This window comes from Ursus maritimus, unplaced genomic scaffold (genome assembly GCF_017311325.1).
Source record: "Ursus maritimus isolate PB19 unplaced genomic scaffold, ASM1731132v1 scaffold_22, whole genome shotgun sequence".
Taxonomy (NCBI): Eukaryota; Metazoa; Chordata; class Mammalia; order Carnivora; family Ursidae; genus Ursus; species Ursus maritimus.
The window spans coordinates 30329055-30346981 of NW_024424675.1; positions in this window are offsets into that span (position 1 = coordinate 30329055).

Consider the following 17927-nt stretch of genomic DNA (forward strand, 5'->3'; position numbering starts at 1 on the left):
GCCAGGATATAGGCCTTGATCCAGTCAAGATGGAGAACACGTCCATCACTGCCAAGATGGTCCATTTTATAACCCTATCTACTTCTCTCCTTTCCTCATCCCGTCCTCCATTCCAGAAAACCACTAGTCTGTTGTCTATTTCTATGATTTTGTCATTTTAAGAATGTTCTATAAATGGGATCATTTTGTGTCTCTTCAGGATTGATTTGTCCCGCTCAGCATCATTCTCTGGAGATGCAACCAGGTCGCTGTGTGAATTAGCAGTTCTTCACTATGGTCGAAATGGCATTCCATGACAGGGATAGACCCCAGTTTGTGGAACATCGGCCCACTGGAAGACATTTGGGTTGCTTCCAATTTTTGGCCATTATGAGTAAAACTTTTATAAACATTTGTCTATTGATGCCTGCGTGAATGTTGAGTTTTCATTTCTCTTGGATAAATGCCCAGGAGCATAATTCCTGAGTTGTAGGACACTTCTCTGTTTAGGTGGTGGTGGTGGTGGTGGTGGTGGTGGTGGTGGTCTGTGTTTGTTTTTAAAGAGAAACTGCTGAATTGTTTTCTAGAGTGGCTGGGTCATTCTCCTTTCCCACCAGCAGTACATGAGTGATCCTGTTTCTTTATATCCTCCCCCAGAATCTGGTGGTGTCATTTAAAAAAATGGAGTCATTCCAAAAATGTGCAGTGACATTACGGTTTTAATTTGTGTTTCCCTAGTGGCTAATAATATTAAACATCTTTTATGGGCTTATAATCATCTATATATCTTCTAAGTGAAATGTCTCTTCATGTCCTCTGCCTGTTTTCTAATGGTATTGCCTTTTGTCCCCCCTTACTGTTGATTTTGAAAGAACTCTTTATATATGTATTCTAGATACTAGTCCTCTGTTGGATAAGTGTTTTGCAAATATTTTCTCCCATCCTGTAGCCTGTGTTTTCATCCTCTTCGCTTGGTCTTTCACAGAGCAGAAGTGTTTAATTTCAATGAAGCCCAGTACACCGATATTTCTTCTTTATGGATCATGCTTTTGAGGTCCAGTCTAAGAACTCTGCCTACCTCTGCATCCAGAAGGTTTCCTTCTATAAAAATTTTCTAATTTTGTGTTTTCTGTTAAGTAAGTCCATTCTCCGTTTTAAGTTAATTTTTATCTAAGTTGTGAGAATTAGGTCAAGATTCATTTTTCTTTTGCCTATGAATGCCCAATTGCTTCAGAATAATTTGTTGAAAGGCTTTATTTTTTTCCATTGAATTGCACGTCATCAAAAATGTGCACTTTGTCAAAAATCAGTTGGGCGTATTCGTGTGGGTCTGTTTGGGGCTTCCTTGTTCTAATATTTGATCTGTTTCGTTTACCCCTCTGCCAATTCTACACCGTGTTGATGACTGTAACTATATAATATGTCTTGAAATTGCATACAAGTTCATCCCACTTTAGTCTTTTTCAAAATGTTTTAGTTATGCCTTTGCATTTTCATATAAGTTTTAGAATAATCTTATCTATATATACAAAACATCTTGATGGGATTTTGATAGTAATTTCATTAAACCTGTGTATCAGTTTGAGGAGAATTAAGTTTTACAGTGTTGAGTCTTCCAACCCGACATGATGTGTTTTTCCATTTATTTAGATCTTGGTTGATTTCCTTCATCAGGGGTTTGTAGTTTTTATCGTACAAGTCCTGTTCATGTTTTTATAATTTTTCCTTCAACCATCAAACATAATTAGAAAACTCGAGAAGGAAAATATATTGTAATTACCCACATTCTTCCTTGCTGATGTTCCAAGTTTCCCTTTTTAATCATTTCATTTCTACTTCTAGAACTTTCCTTAGCTGTTCTTTTTGAGTAGGTCTGCTGGTAAGAAATTCTTAGTTTTCCTTCATTTGAGAAGTATTGCTTTCTCCTTCATTCTTAAAGCATGTTTTCACTGGGTAAAACATCTTTCAGAGCTTGAAAAATGTGCCACTTTCTTCTGGTTTCCATTGTTTCTAATGAGAAATCCGCCATCATTCAAGTTCAGGATTTGCTCAACTTCTTGAATCTGCAAGGTTCTGTCTTTAGCCATATTTGGAAAGTTTTCAGCTGTTATTTCTTTGGGTACTTTTTCAACCTTGCTCTTTCTCCTCTCTTTCCTGGACTCAACACAAATGTTAGATCTTATGATAAATTACCCAAAGTCTCTGAGCCCTCCATTTTTTTTTTCTCAGCTTATTTGTCTCTTGTCCAGATTGGGTAATTTCTACTTTCATGCTTTACAGTCCACTAATTCTTTTTCTTCCTTCTAGTCTGCTGTCGAGACCATCTATAACCATCTCCAGTTATTGTATTTTTCAGTTCTAGACCTCCATTCAGTTAATCCTTATTTCTTGTGTTTTTTGCTAAGACTTCCGTTTTTCCATTTGTTTCATATCTGTTGATAATTGCTCATAGCATTTTTATTGTTGCTTTAAAATTCTTTTTGGATAATCCTGGGATGCCTGGGTGGCTCAGTCAGTTAAGCATCTGACTCTTGATTTCAGTTCAGGTCATGATCTCGGTGTCCTGGGATTGAGCCCCGAGTCAGACTGCCTGCTCAGTGGGGAGTCTGCTTGGGGATTCTCTCTCCCCTTCTGCCCCTGCTTGCACGCATGCACACACTCTTTAAAAATAAGTAAATAAATCTTAAAATCCTTATTGGGTAATTCTACCTCTTATCTCATCGTTGGCATCTATCAGGTTTTTTTTTTTTTTCCATTCCGTTAGATTCCTGGTTTTTGTTATGATGAATTATTTTGTATTGAAACCAGGACATTTTGGGTATTAGGAGACTCTGGATCTTATTTAACTCTGTTTTAGCTGGCTTTTTCTGATACCTTTCCATTAAGGAGAGAAGGGATGCTGCCTTATTAATAGTAGGTGGGGGTCGACATCTAGGTTCCCACTAGACTTTGTTGACGCCTGAGTTCTCCAACATTCTTTTGGTCATGCAAGTTACAAGGGCAATCTAGATTTGAAGAATAAAAGAGTGGACTCTACCTCTTGATGGGAGAGCTTGAGAGTCCTTGAAAAAGGACCTGGACACAAGGAGGGAAATAATTGTGGTCCCTTGCTTTAATGATTATGACTATTAGTAGATGATATGGGCAAGCAGCCACCAAAAGAATGGCTTTGGTTTGGGAATAGTGGATCTTAAGTTATTTCTTCTGTCAGTGATTTCATAGCAGGGGAAGTTGTACAATAAATACTTAGTATGTGGAGACAAAACCATGTTATCAATTTATAAGAGTGTTTATCTTTTTTTTTTCTTTCTCCTCTGTAGCTGGTAGATCTATGTCTGTCTCACCCAAAGGCATATCTGAATTAGTCAAATACAAGTTAAAGATGGCTAGAACATTTCCTGTTTTGTTCCCCCACGGAAAGTTATAATCTTAGCTGTCAAGACTCTATTGGCCCTGACTCTCACGCAGTATTAGGGATTGATGCTATGTGAGCTTAAATAACGAGGGATGAATACTGACCTTATGTAGCCCATGACCAATTTCTGTCTACAGAAGAAAAGGCAGTGAAAACTGCAGACAATCATGTATTCTTTGACCAGATTTCTCTATAAGGTTGTTTTACCAGTAGTAGACTAAATAGGGTCAGTGATTATGTCTCGTAGACTATTGGCTGCAAAGATGAGAGGGGCCCATCCCTGCAAGATGCTAAAAGTAAAGTAGATTGGTAAGAGTTAGATTTTCTAAACAAAGCAGTCTCAAATGGTTCTGGAAGTAAGAGACAGTCTGAGAGTATTTTTCAGAGTTTGAGCTTTTAAATACATTTTATTTTTGAAGGAATGTCATGAGGAGACAGGCAGAAAGAAGACCCAGGTCAAAAGTTCAAGGCTCTTGACTTTGTTTTTAAAGGAAAACACGAGCCACTGTTTCAGCTTTCATGATTCCTTGCACTGGAATCCTAGCTTGGGTCACTATGACGAGCTTCCTCACTGTGGCTCTTCGGGGCCCCTCTGATTTTTTTTTTTTTCTTTCTCTCCAGCTCTACCTCTCATCCCTTCCCCGTATTCATGCATCTTATGAATTTTTTCTTGTACCTTGGAATGTTCTTCCCCTACTTGTGTCCTTTGCTAAATATTACTTCCGAGACTAAGTTCTTGAGTCCTACCTACCCTGATGGAGCCTTACTCGCCCATTGTGTAGAATTAACCCCCTCGTTCTTTGCATCCCTCACTCTGATTTCCCATGGTTTCTCCTAGAAAACTGTATACTTTCTCATTTCATTGCTCATGTCCCCTTCTATAAAAACATTTCTAGAGCAAGGACGGGGTCCTCTCCACATTGCTAACACAGTGATGGCCACGTGTTTATCAACTAGCCAGGGATCTCTTGGCCTTGATACAGTTTTCTCTACAGCGGACTGGACCCTCCCCTACACAGCATCTAGGGACTGCTCACTGCAGTTCCTACCCCATCCTGGGCCTCATAGCCAGCCTTCCTTCCACTCCAATCTGCTTTCCAAGAAGGGGCGTGTGCCTTTTAACTTGTAGCAAAGCCGTGCACACATTCTTAATTACATTTTCCAGATCAATTCCTGGAAGTGGAATTACTGGTTCAAAGTGTATGATGAATTTTACACCTTTTGAAATGTATTGTCAAATTGCCCTCCAGAAAAGTTATTCACTCCTTTCATTTCCTTGAACACTTGCTATCACTCAGTGTTATCATTAAGAAAAAAACCCTTTTCCAATTTGATAGGCAAAACAACGTTCTCTTATTTTTATGCACTAAATTTCTGTTAGCAGGAGTTCCCAGAGGATCAACAGACATTTCTGTAAACGCCTTCTCCCCTCCTCCTGATTTTTCCTGGACATCTCAGAGTTCCATGCGGCAGCTGAAGATTGGGTTTCATACCAAGTTCAGTCTGTGTGGCCAGTTCTGTTTTAACCCTCCACTCAATCCCAAATTGTCATGCACTGTTGGAGGGATCTCTTCCCCAGCGTGCATGGTTTTCTTAGGGATGCTGGGAATTCTTTCACGTTCTGCAACCATCATGTACCCAGTCTGCTCTGGGCTGAGCTCTCCTGTCTTGTCTGGTATTAGGAGGAGATTAGAAGTGGCCTCCACAGGTGGCGAACAGAGCAATAACTGGGAAAACAAGCGAGATCAATATCTAATCCTGAGCAGCCAGCCAACCCTTTCAAAGCCTCATCTGTATTGATTTCTGGGGGTGACACTTCCCTTTCTTGGGTAATCAGTCCCTTTGCTCAGCAGGTGAACAAGCGAACAGTACTTATTCCTGCTTTTGTAGGAGCAAGGATGGCTGCTTAACTTTGAGCTGCTGGAGAGGAGGGAGGGAGGACCGGGGTGGCCTCCTTTGGACTAAATTCTCTGTTCAGTGGCCTGGGTGACATGGATATTTATCTGGTCTCATCCTTGTTCTAGAATGAAAGCTCACAAGTCCCGGGGGGAGGGAGGTGTAGCAGAGGGATGTGGCTTAACAGGAACACAGTGGGGAGAAGTTGAGTAAGTTCAGTGGAAGAGAATGAACTTGATTAAATGCCCACTGGCCGCTTCTGGTGAGCTCGGCATTATGCCTTTCATTCCACAGATGAAGAGCGTGGTTCAGGGAAGACCGGTTACTTACCCCAAGTCACACAACTGGTCGTGTAGACATCTGAACCCAGATCTGGAGGACACTAAAGTTACTACCCAACCCTGTATCCTGTACTGTTAATCTGAGGACCTAAAATCTAATGTCCTGTCAAAAACTACCTGGATGAAAGTCTTCTTTCTGGGGCATTGTCAAGACACTAGCAATTTTAAGTTTGGGGAAAGGGGACATGTCATCAAGTATCTGGAGGCCTGTGATATGAAAGAGAAGTTAGATTTTTGTTGTTGTTGCATCAAAGGGCAAAAGTAGGAGGAGAGTGGAATTTACAGGGAGGCGAATAATGCCTTCACAGAAGGAAACACTTTCTAAGCAGCTGTAGATTTTTTAAGTTCAAGTTAGTTAACATAGTGTATTTCAGGGGGAGAATTTAGTGATTCATTATTTGCATACAACACCCAGTGCTCATTACATCACGTGCTTTCCTTAATACCCAACACCCAATTACCCCATCCCCCCACCCACCTCCCCTCCAGCTACCCTCAGTTTGTTCCCTAGAGTTAAGAGTCTCTTATGGTTTGTCTCCCTCTCCGTTTTCATCTTATTTTATTTTTCCTTCCCTTCCCTTCTGTTCATCTGTTTTGTTTCTTAAATTCCTCATAGGAGTGAAATCATATGATATTTGTATTTCTCTGATTGACTTATTTCACTTAGCATAATACTCTATAGTTCCAAACACGTCGCTGCAAATGGCAAGATTTCCTTCGTTTTGATGGCTGAAGAATATTCCATTATCTCTATCTATCTGTGTGTGTGTGTGTGTGTGTGTGTGTGTGTGTGTGTGTGTGTGTGGTATATATAAAATCCTTATCCATTCATCTGTCGATGGACATCTGGGCTCTTTCCATAGTTCGGCTACCGTGGACATTGTTGCTAGAAACATTAAGGTGCATGTGCCCCTTTGAATCACTATGTTTGTATCCTTTGGATAAATACCCAGTAGTGCAATTGCTGGGTCATAGGGTAGCTCTATTTTTAGCGTATTGGGGAACCTCCATACTGTTTTCCGGAGTGGCTAAGCAGCTAGAGATTTTAAACAACGGAACAGGTGCCCTGAGAGCTTCCTTAACGTTTAGGCATGTTTTTGCAGAAGTCTGTACTTTGGACTATGATGTTCCTTTATCCTGGAGTGCCTGGTGAACTCCTACTCATCCTTTAAGATTCAGTGCAGATGCCATCCATCCATCCATCCATCCATCCTCTATCCATCCATCTGTCTATCCGAAAGTATTCACTGAATGCCTACTATGTGCCAGGGAATGTGTTAGAAACTGGGGATCCATGATGGAGACAGACCCAGTCCCTGGCCTCAGGTAGTTTATGTTGTGCAGGATATCTCTCTGTGGCTTTGTAGGACACCTGCTACATGAGAGCTCTCAGTTAAGCCTCCTCTGTGGTCCCATTTCCAACTGCCTGAGGCTTCCTCTGGGAGCACCCCTTAACTGGTGCCTAATGGGAGTTTGTAGATTAAATACTCGGGATCCCTCATCCCCCAGTTGGGATAACTCAAAGGCATGTGTTCGATATTGACTCCCAGAGTTCCCTGCTATGATGAAGACCCAGTTGCCCACCCTGAAACTGGTTGATAATATACCTGACATCGGTTGTCTTTTTACCCTGTCTCACTTTCTCACTTCCCCAATGCCCCTTGCCCTTGCATCTTCCCAGCGTCTACTTCTGGGAAAACATAAACTAAGATGCTGTTGATGGGTCATAGTGATTAGAAGGAAAAGCATCCCCTTAGGATAACCATATTGACAGAGGCAGTGGTCGTTGCACACAAGGCATGCATGTGGCACAAGATTTTGAGGAGGTGATGTATTTGGTATTTTAGTTCAGTTAGTAAGAAAATGTGCATGCACTGATGGTTTTCCTTTTCCCTTCATGCCATAAAGAGCGAGCAAGCCCACCCAAAGAGATGAAGGCAGACAGATCAGGGAATCAGCATTTACTTTGGTGTCCGGCTGTCTCCTAGAAAGTGAGCTCCGTGGGGGCAGTGATCCTATTTTCTTCACTGCTGTAATTCACGGACCTACAGAAGACCTTGATTCAGAATAGGCAGCAGCATTGTGGAATTGACTTGTAAATTCAAGTATTCTCTTTATGAGTTGCAATTGTCACCGCCATATTTAACAAGAACAACCACGGCAACCACCACCGCAAAAATCTGTAGGTGATTTTTCACAGACAATGCCCCGTGGTTTGTGCTCTGTGTACATTTTCTCAGTTAATACTCCTGGTGTCTCTGTGAGGCGGTTCTTGGAGCGGATACTGGTCATGCCCCATCCTCCCTCCCTGTGGCCCACCCGAACTCACCTGCCGCTGTGATTCCCGTCAGTGAAACCACTCTTTACCTCAGGTACCCAAGGGCTCTTCCTGTCACCATGGAAACTTGGCCTCCGGCACATAGGAAAGACTAAAAGTAGAAGGCAAGGTCTCGGGGTGGGGGGCGGGGGTAGCCCTCAGCCAGGGAGAGAATGGAGTCTGTGGATAATCTGCCCCAGCTTCTGACCAGTGTGAAGTTTCTGGGGGGCACATTTTATACTCTTCGTCAGAGCTCCCCTTGTGGGATTGAGCTCTAGGGAGCGATAACCTTCTCATGAACACATGCTCAGCTGGCTTTCCTCTCATCTCGGTCTTCCTCCACTTTCCCACCCTCCATGGAATCACCTGCTTGCCGGTCCTTATCTCATGGTCCACCGTGAGGAAGCCAAACTAAGACAACCATCATTTCACAATGAAGGAAATGGATATTCAGAGAGGTCAAGTGGCTCGATCATGGTTGCTCAGTGAATAAGTGGTAGACCCAAGATTTGAACTCCTGTTTCCTGTGTTCTGAATATGATCATTCAGCTCTATGTTGAATCTCAAAATAAAGACAAAATGGAGTACAATCACAAAGGTGGGGTCCCTCCTTCATTCATAAGCACCTACTGTGTGCCAGGCTTTCCCTTGGGTACTAGACATAGTAGTGGCAGTGTCCAGTTCCCAAGCAGATTAGAGTCAGCAGGGGACAGTCTTAGTCACTCAGGCTGCTATAAGAAAATACATAGACTGGGGGCTTAAATGACAGACCTTTACTTCTCACAGTTCTGGAGGCTCGGAAGTCCAAGGTCGGGGTGCTGGCAGATTCGGTTTCTGTTGAGGGCTCCCTTTCTAACTTGCAGATGGCTGCCTTCTCACTATGTACTCATGGTCTTTCCTGTGTGTGTGTGTGTGTGTGTGTGTGTGTGTGTGTGTGTGTGTGGAGAGAGAGAGAGGGAGAGACAGAGATAGGGCTTGCATGTCTTACAAGGGCCGAAATATTCCAGTTCGATAACTCAAGAGCACAGTGGAAAAGTTGATGGTATGATTATTAATCAGCTCTCTAAGAGCAATAACTTGGTAATTATATTTTCATACATTCATTAAGCATTTAAACCTAATTCTTATACACAGTGGGGCCATAACAAGCCAGTGTTGGTTGGTTCATTTTGTATTCAGTTTCCAAAAATGTTAAGTGACATTTAATAGTTTGGTAATTGATCTATGTCATCCTAAATTATCGGTACAAACTTCAGTGGGGGAAAGGGAAAGTATTTCTGGAAGCCCAGTGCCCCTTCAGTGTTTAATTTCTGTCCTGTGTGGATAAAAATTAGGTCACTCTAAATTGTCACAAACAGTCTAGGGAAATATCTGCATTCTCACCTTTTCATGAAATAGTATCGAGGTCTCGGGGGATAGCCCACTGGTCCTCACAACATCTCTTTTGGTTATTACATAGTATTTGTCATTTTCCTCCTTTTTTGGTCTCTGCTCATCGTGATGTCCCCATCATCACTGACGATGCCCAGAGATCATAGACATCATGGCGTCAAAGCCCTGCTTGCTGCCGCCCACGGATGCGTTGTTGGTGCTTAAACCAGAGGACCGAGGCGTAAAGCCAGGGCCTTCCTCCTCCGGCTGTCAGTGTAGCTGACAACTTGTACCCTCCATGCCCCTGTCTCTCCCAGGAGTCTTGTCGGCCTGCTCCTGACTGACAAGGCAAGCTTCCACGGGGGAATGCTTTTCTATTTGAAGAGCAAACTCCATGTGTCTCTTCATCTGTAAAGTGGGGACACTGGTAGCTTCGACCTTACGGGCTGTAGCAGACACTCTGTGTTCCACCCACGTCTCTCTGGCTGCTTTCCGTGCATGTTGGCCTCACTTTTCATTGCTAGCACCTGCATTTCTTTTCCTGGGGGCTCTCTCATGCTGCCAAAGACATAAGCATGGCTGCTTGAAATGCCAAGGAACGAATGTTCCTGAGAATGGCTTTCAGCCTGTGACTAAAGGGAGTAGTTGTATAAATATCCCAGCTCCTTCACTCTGAATGGGCAGCTGACATGCCTAATCTAGACAGTATCCCAGAGCTCCCTGCTGGTAATGAAATCCAGTTGCCCATGGTGGTAACTGTGACAGCATACCCTTTTCTGACTTCCTCCCTCTCGGTCTCATTTCTCCTCCCCCCTACCAGTGTTTCTTGCAGTCACCTCTTAAATAAACACTTGCACTCAAAGTTTTGCCTCCGGTTCTGCTTCTTCAGGAACCCAAACTAAGACCCGGCATTGTCATCAAGATCAAATAACCTGGGCACGCAGACCCTGTTGCAGAGTGGATGGACATATTTGTCGCCCTGTAACTGTTCTGTTGAATAAGTATATGGAAATCTTACGGTTTTATGTTACTATTTCTTTGAAGCCCAGTTCTGTACTTTTGTGGTTCCTGAATTCAACCTCCCCCTTACCTCAACTTATTTAAGAACAATTTCTGTAGTTTAATAATTCAGAATCTACTCGTTCCTTGTTTTCTTCTGATAGAGGTTTATGATTTTCAAAAGGCAATGTCCTATGGCTCATGGGAGGGTCTGTAACGGACACAATCACACGTTTAACAGGGCATGACCCGCAATTCACGTACAGAGGACACGTCCCAGGAACAGCAGCTGCCCATCCACACTGAAGAAGTGACTTTGGGTCGTCTCCTCACATCTGGCCTTGGCTCCTCTTTGCACAAGGACCCAATCAGTACACGGTTGTCCTGACTTAAGGCGACCACTACATTGCCATGCGCCTTTAAATGCCTTACAACTGGACTTGGATCTTCATGTCATGAGTCCAGATGGATAATCCACAGCCTAACTCTGGATGGCAGATATATTTTGTTTTGGTATAAAGAGTGTAATGAAAATTAAGCCAGCCTTTAAAAAGTGGGATTCTTTCGGGGCGCCTGGGTGGCACAGCGGTTAAGCGTCTGCCTTCGGCTCAGGGCGTGATCCCAGCGTTGTGGGATCGAGCCCCACGTCCGGCTCCTCCGCTATGAGCCTGCTTCTTCCTTTCCCACTCCCCCTGCTTGTGTTCCCTCTCTCATTGGCTGTCTCTATCTCTGTCGGATAAATAAATAAAATCTTTAATGAAAGAATCCCACTTTTTTTTTTTAAACACTTTGATTTATGGCTTCTCTTGAAAATACGGGCAGATCTAGTAAACTTGGGCCTGACTTTCCACGTGGCAATAATCAGCTGGTGTTAAATAGGCGCCGTTTCTTCTCTGTGGGGCATCTGGGTATGGGCTCTTCACTCTGCTATAGTCACTACCCGCCCCTACCCTCCCCCCCTTCAATTACATTAATTGTCTTCATAGTCCTCCTTGATGACCATGGCTTCTTGGGGATGAAAGAGAACAGAACTATTTCCACCCCCCCCCTTATATTTTAAGGCTAAAAAAAAGAAAGCTTACTTGCTAAAACAGGGCTACACATTTCTAGGTCTTAAAAGACGATTGCATTAAACAAATTAACACTTAAGCACCCACAGAATAGAATATAATTGTTCTTCACAACCTCATTACAGAATTAATTCATGGTGCATTACAGGTGGTGGGGCCTGATAACGAGACACAGGATTAAAGCTGTATGACATTTGTCAGTTTGCGACTGGATGGGTAACAGTCAATTGAAGAGAATGCACAAGTCTGTGTGAGGCCTTTTGGAAATGGTGGGGGGCCGGGGGACCGGGAAAAATGGCCCTCTTGTCTTGCCCCATAATAGTTCTTGTTCTAAACATCTGGTTTGCAGTCCCTAATTTAATGTCACTATTCTTTGCCTTTAATTCTGGAATACCTCCCACTCTCCTTGGTCCCTTGGATACATCTGGTATAAAAATTGCTTTGGATAGAGTTATCGTTAACCGCCTAAAAAAGGGGAGGGGGTCTCTGAGTGTCTCTGTCAGAAGATCACATGTTCCTGCTCTTTGGGTGGAAAGATGTTACATGTAATTTTCCTCTGAACAGCTGCATCCTGAATAATGCACAAAGGTTTGGTCTAGTCAGGAATGTTAAACACTTGTTTATCTGTCTTTCTGTTCCCCACAGCCACGGGGGATCAAGACAAGAAAAAATTACTCTGCTTTAGGAAATTAAATCCACTCAGACTAGTGTAAAATTCTCGAACGTCAGGGGGTCTCAGTAAAACTGTATTTTCTTGGTTTATCCATACCCTTTTTCAACCTGAACATGGTCCTAAAATAGACAATATTGATGATCTTTAAACACAGTAGGTCAAAGCAAATGCCATTGTGCCCTGGGTGGAGCTGATTAGATCCCGCACACGGATTAGGTATGCTGTGCTTCTCTCTCGGTTAATTTTACATTCCATGGCGATTTGGCTCCCAAATCATGAGCATGCTGTCAGATTTAGGGACCTCCTTTCTCGTCCACGATAGCCTTAACGACACTCAAATATATATCATTCACTTTTCCCCCATCCCAAGATATACCAACATTGTATACCATCATTCACCCAACTTGACTTATAGGCTATTTTTAAAAAATACTTCTCGTTCTGTCCAGACAAGGTTGATAATTCAACCGGAACGTATATTCACAGGAGCTCAATAATTACCAAATTTGGACAAAATATTAATTCCCAACTCGGTATTTTCCTATTTTAATATTGGCCAGTTTTTGTGAAATTGGTGACTTTTATTTATTTATTTTTTAAAGATAGGATGGATTTTAAACCCAATTTAACTTTTAATTTTTCAGCATACCGTTCAAAGGAAATGAATGTCATTTCCACGTTTGAATGAATTCCTAATATACCGGAGTGTGGATGTAAACGGTGGACAAATACAGCACTTACACAGACAACAATTTTCCCTCAGCTCTGTGCCTGTCTTTAGTTTTGCGAAGGGACCACACATGCTTCCAGGCTTTGCCTCATGTCTGGGTTAGCTGTCCCAAGAACAAGGGTGTGAGGGAGGTCCTGCGGTTCTGGGCACATCTCCTGGCAAACTCCATTGCTTCCCCTCCTTTCTCCATTCTCTCTCAGAACCAAGCCCCTGTGTCTTTGTTCTCTTTCCTTTACGGGGAGCTTTTCTGTTCTTTCATGCTGTTTTTTTTTTTTTTTAAAGATTTTATTTATTTGAAGAGCACAGCAGAGGGAAAGGGAGTAGCAGACTCCCTGCTGAGCAGGGAGTCCAATGTGGGGCTTGATCCCAGGATCCCAGGATCCTGGCCTGAGCTGAAGGCAGATGCTTAACTGACTGAGCCACCCAGGTGCCCTGTTCCTTCATGCTTCTTGTGAAAGCACCAAGCCATACAGAAAAATAAGCATAGGAAAAAATCAAATTCCTTTCTAATAGTCCCTTCCCCTGCTCTCCTGACTTTTCTTGCTAGAGGAAATCATGGTTAATAATTTTATATGTAACTTTCCAATCAAAGGACATAGCCTCCATTCTCCCTTACCTCGTTCCATTTAGATGCTGCTAACTCTTAGCAAGTTGGAAAGTGATGCAGTTTTTCGTATGAATTACATGGTGAAATATTTTAGATATACTCAGTAAGTTAAATATATTATTAAAATCAGTTTCTCCAGTTTATTTTTTAAAAAGTTTTAATTCCAGTTAATTAACACACAGTGTTATATTAGTTGCAGTGATTCAGCACTTCCACATACTGCCCGGTGCTCATCACCTTTTTCACCCATCCCCCCACCCACCTCCCCTCTGCTAACCATCAGTTTGTTCACTGTAGTTAAGAGTCTGTTTCTTGATTTATCTGTCTCTCCCTCTTTTTGTCTCCCTTTGCTCATTTGTTTCTTAAATTCCACATATGAGTGAAATCATATGGTATTTGTCTTTCTCTGACTCCTTTCGCTTAGCATAATACTCTCTAGCTCCATCCATGTCATCGCAAATGGCAAGGTTTCGTTCTTTTTTATGGCTGAATATTCCAATGTATACACCACATCTTCTTCATCCATTCTTCAATCAATGAGCACTTGCTCTGCTTCCATATCTTGGCAATTGTAACTAATGCTGCTATAAACATGGGATGCATGGATCCCTTTGAATTAGTGTTTTTGTATTCTTTGGGTAAATACCCAGTACTGCAACCCTAGATCTTAGGGTAGTTCTACTTTTCTGGGGAACCTCCATTCTGTTTTCCAGAGTGGTTACACCAGTTTGCATTCCCACCAACAATGGGGGGGTTCCCCTTTCTCTATATCCTCACCAAGACCTGTTGTTTCTTGTGGTTTTGATTTTAGATATTCTGACAGGTGTGAGGTGGTATCCATTGTAGTTTTGATTTGTATTTCCCTGATGATAAGTTATGTTGAAAATCTTATGTGTCTGTTGGCCATGCTGCTGTCGTCTTTGAAGAAGTGTTCGTTCATGCCTTCTGCCTGGGTTTACTTGGATTATTTGTCTTCTGGGAGTTGAGTTTCATAAGTTCTTTCTATATTTTGGATACTAAACCTTTATCAGATATGTGATTGGCAAATATCTTCTCCAATTCTGTTGGTTGCCTTTTAGTTTTGTGAATTATTGCCTTTTTTTTGTGCAGAAGTTTTTATTTTGTTGTAGTCCCAGTAGTTTCTTTTTGCTTTTGTTTCCCTTGCCTCAGGAGACCTATCTAGAAAGAAGTTGCTACAGCTGATGTCAAAGAGGTTACTGCCTCTGTTCTTTTCTAGGATTTGTATGGCTTCAGATCTCACATTTAGGTCTTTAAACCATTTTCAATTTATTTATGTTAATGGTGCAAGAAAGTGGTTCAGTTTCATTGTTTTGCATGTGGCTGTCCAGTTTTCCCAACACCATTTGTTGAAAAGACTGTCTTTTTGCCGTTGGATAGTCTTTCCTGCTTTGTTGAAAATTGTCCACATGGTTGTGAAATTATTTCTGGGTTTTCTGTTCTGGTCTAGTGATCGATGTGTCTGTTTTTATGCTGGTACCATACTGTTTTGATTACTACAGCTTTGTAATATAACTTGAAGCACAGAGTTGTAATGCCTCCAGCTTTGCTTTTCTTTTTCAAGATTGCTTTGGATATTTGGGGTCTTTTGTGGTTCCATACAAATTTTAGAATTGTTTGTCCTGGTTCTGTGAAAACTGTTGGTATTTTGATAGGGATTGCATTAGATGTGTGCATTGCTTTGGGTAGTATAGACATTTAAAAAATATTCTTCAAATCCATGCACACAGAATGTCTTTCCAATTCTTCGTGTCCTCTTCAATTTCATTCATGAGTGTATTATAGTTTTTAGAAGACAGGTCTTCTGTCTCTTTGGTTAGATTCATTTCTAGGTCTCTTTTTATTTTGGGTGCAATTGCAAATGGGATTGTTTTCTTAATTCCTTTTTCTGCAGCTTCATTATTGGTGTGTAGAAAGACAACATATTTCTGTACATTGATTTTTGCATCCTGTGACTTTACTGAATTTTTGTATGCGTTCTAGCAGTTTTTTGGTGGAGTCTTTGGGTTTTCTATATATAGTATCATGCCATCTGCAAATAGTGAATTTTTTTACTTCATCCTTACTGATTTGGATGTCTTTTATTTCTTTTTGTTGTCTGATTGCTGTGGCTAGAACTTCCAGTACTATGTTGAGTAAAAGTAGTGAGAGTGGACATCCTTGTCTTATTCTCGACCTTAGGGGAAAAGCTCTCAGTTTTTCCCCATTGAGGATGATGTTAGCTGTGGGTTTTTTATATAAGGCCTTTATTATGTTGAGGTATGTTCCCTCTAAACCTACTTTGTTGAGGGTTTTTATCATGAATGGATGTTGTACTTTGTCAAATGCTTTTCCTGTGTCTACTGAAATGATCATATGGTTCTTATCCTTTCTCTTATTGATGTGATGTATCATGTTGCTTGATTTGCAAATATTGAACCACCTTTGCATTCTGGGAATAAATCCCGTTTATTCGTGGTGAATGATTTTTTTAATGTATTGTTGAATTTAGCTTGTTAGTATTTCGTTGAGGATGTTTGCGTCTATGTTAATCAGAGATCTTGGCCTGTAGTTCTCTTTTTTTTAGTGATGTCTTGATCTGGTTTTGGTATCAGGGTGGTGGTAGCCTCATAGAATGAATTTGGAAGTTTTCCTTCCTATTCTATTTTTTGGAATAGTTTGAAAAGAATAGGTATTCACTCTCCTTTAAATGTGTGGTAGAATTCGCCTGTGAAACCATCTGGTCCTGGATTTTTGTTTGTTGGGAGTGTTTTGATTACTGATTCAATGTCTTTACTGGTTATTGGTCTGTTCAAATTTTCTACCCCTTCCTGTTTCAGTTTTGGTAGTTTGTATGTTTCTAGGGATTTATCCACTTCTTCTAGGTTGTCCACAATGTTGGCATACAGGTTTTCGTAATATTTGCTTACCATTGTATTTCTGTGGTTTCAGTTATTTCTCCTCTCTCATTTGTGGTATTATTTGAGTCCTTTTTTTTTTTTTTTTTCTTGATAAGTCTGGCAAGAGGTTTATCGATCCCCCCCCCCCCGCCAAAAGAACCAGCTCCTGGTTTTACTACCTGTTCTTCTTCTTTTTTTTTTTTAGTTTTTATATCCTTTATTTCCACTCTCACCTTTATTATTATTATTTCCGTCCTTTTGCTGGTTTTAGGTTTTGTGTCCTTTTTCTAGCTCCTTTGGGAGCAAAGCTGTTTGGGATTTTTCTTGCTTCTTGATGTCGACCTGTATTACTATAAACTTCCCTCTTAGAATAGCTTTTGCTGCATCTGAAAGGTTTGGGACCATTGTGTTTTCATTTTCATTAGTGTTATGTACTTCTTAAATTTCTTTTATTTCCTGGTTGACCCATTCATTGTTTAGTAGCATGTTATTTAACCTCATGCATTTTTTCTTTTCCCAGATTTTTTCTTATGGTTGACTTCTAGTTTGATAGCATGTGGTCAGAAAATATGCATGGTATGAATTTGATCTTCTTGAATTAGTTGAGGTTTGTTTTGTGGGCTCATATGTGATCTATCCTGGAGAATGTTCCATGTATACTTCAAAAGAATTTATATTCTGCTGAATATAGATAGATAGTTAGAATGTTCTGAATATATCTGTTAAATTCATCTGTTCCAGTGAGTCATTCAAAGCCATTGTTTCTTTGTTGATTTTCTGTTTAGATGATCTGTCCATTGATGTAAGTGGGATGTTAAAGTCCCCTACTATTGTATTATTATCAATTAGTTTCTTTGTGTTTGTTAGTAACTGTTTTATGTATTTGCGTGCTCCTGTGTTGGGTGTATAAATATTTACAATTGTTATCTCTTCTTGTTGGATTGTCCCATTATATAGTGTCCTTTTTTTGTCTCTTGTTATAGTCTTTGTCTTAATATCTATAATGTCCAATACAAGCATTGCTACTCCTGCTTTCTTTTGACATCCCTTTGCATGATAGATATTTGTCCATCCTCTCACTTTCAATGTGCAGGTGTCTTTAGGTCTGAAATGAGTCTCTTATAGGAAGCATATAGATGGGTCTTCCTTTTTTTTTTAAATATTTTTTTATTATATTATGTTAGTCAACATACAGTACATCCCTAGTTTTTAATGTAAAGTTCCATGATTCATTACTTTTTTTTTTTTTTGGATCCATTTTGTCACCCTGTGTCTTTTGATTGGAGCGTTTACTCCACTTACGTTCAAAGTAATTATTGGTAGATATGTATTTGCTGTCATTATTGGTTTTGTGATTGTTTCTGAAGATTTTCTCGATCTTGTCTTTATGTTTTGCTGATTTCCTTTAGTGACATGTTTGGATTTCTTGCTCTTTATTTGCATATTTGTTAGTGTTTTTTGATATATGGCTGCCATTAGGTTCGTATATAACATCTGCATATAGCAGACTAGGTTAAATTGATGGTTGTTTAAATTTGAACCTATTCTTTACTCCTCTCCTCCTCACATTTTAGGTATGTGTTGTTTTATATCATTTTATTTTTGTGAGTTCCTTGACTGATTTTTTTTTTT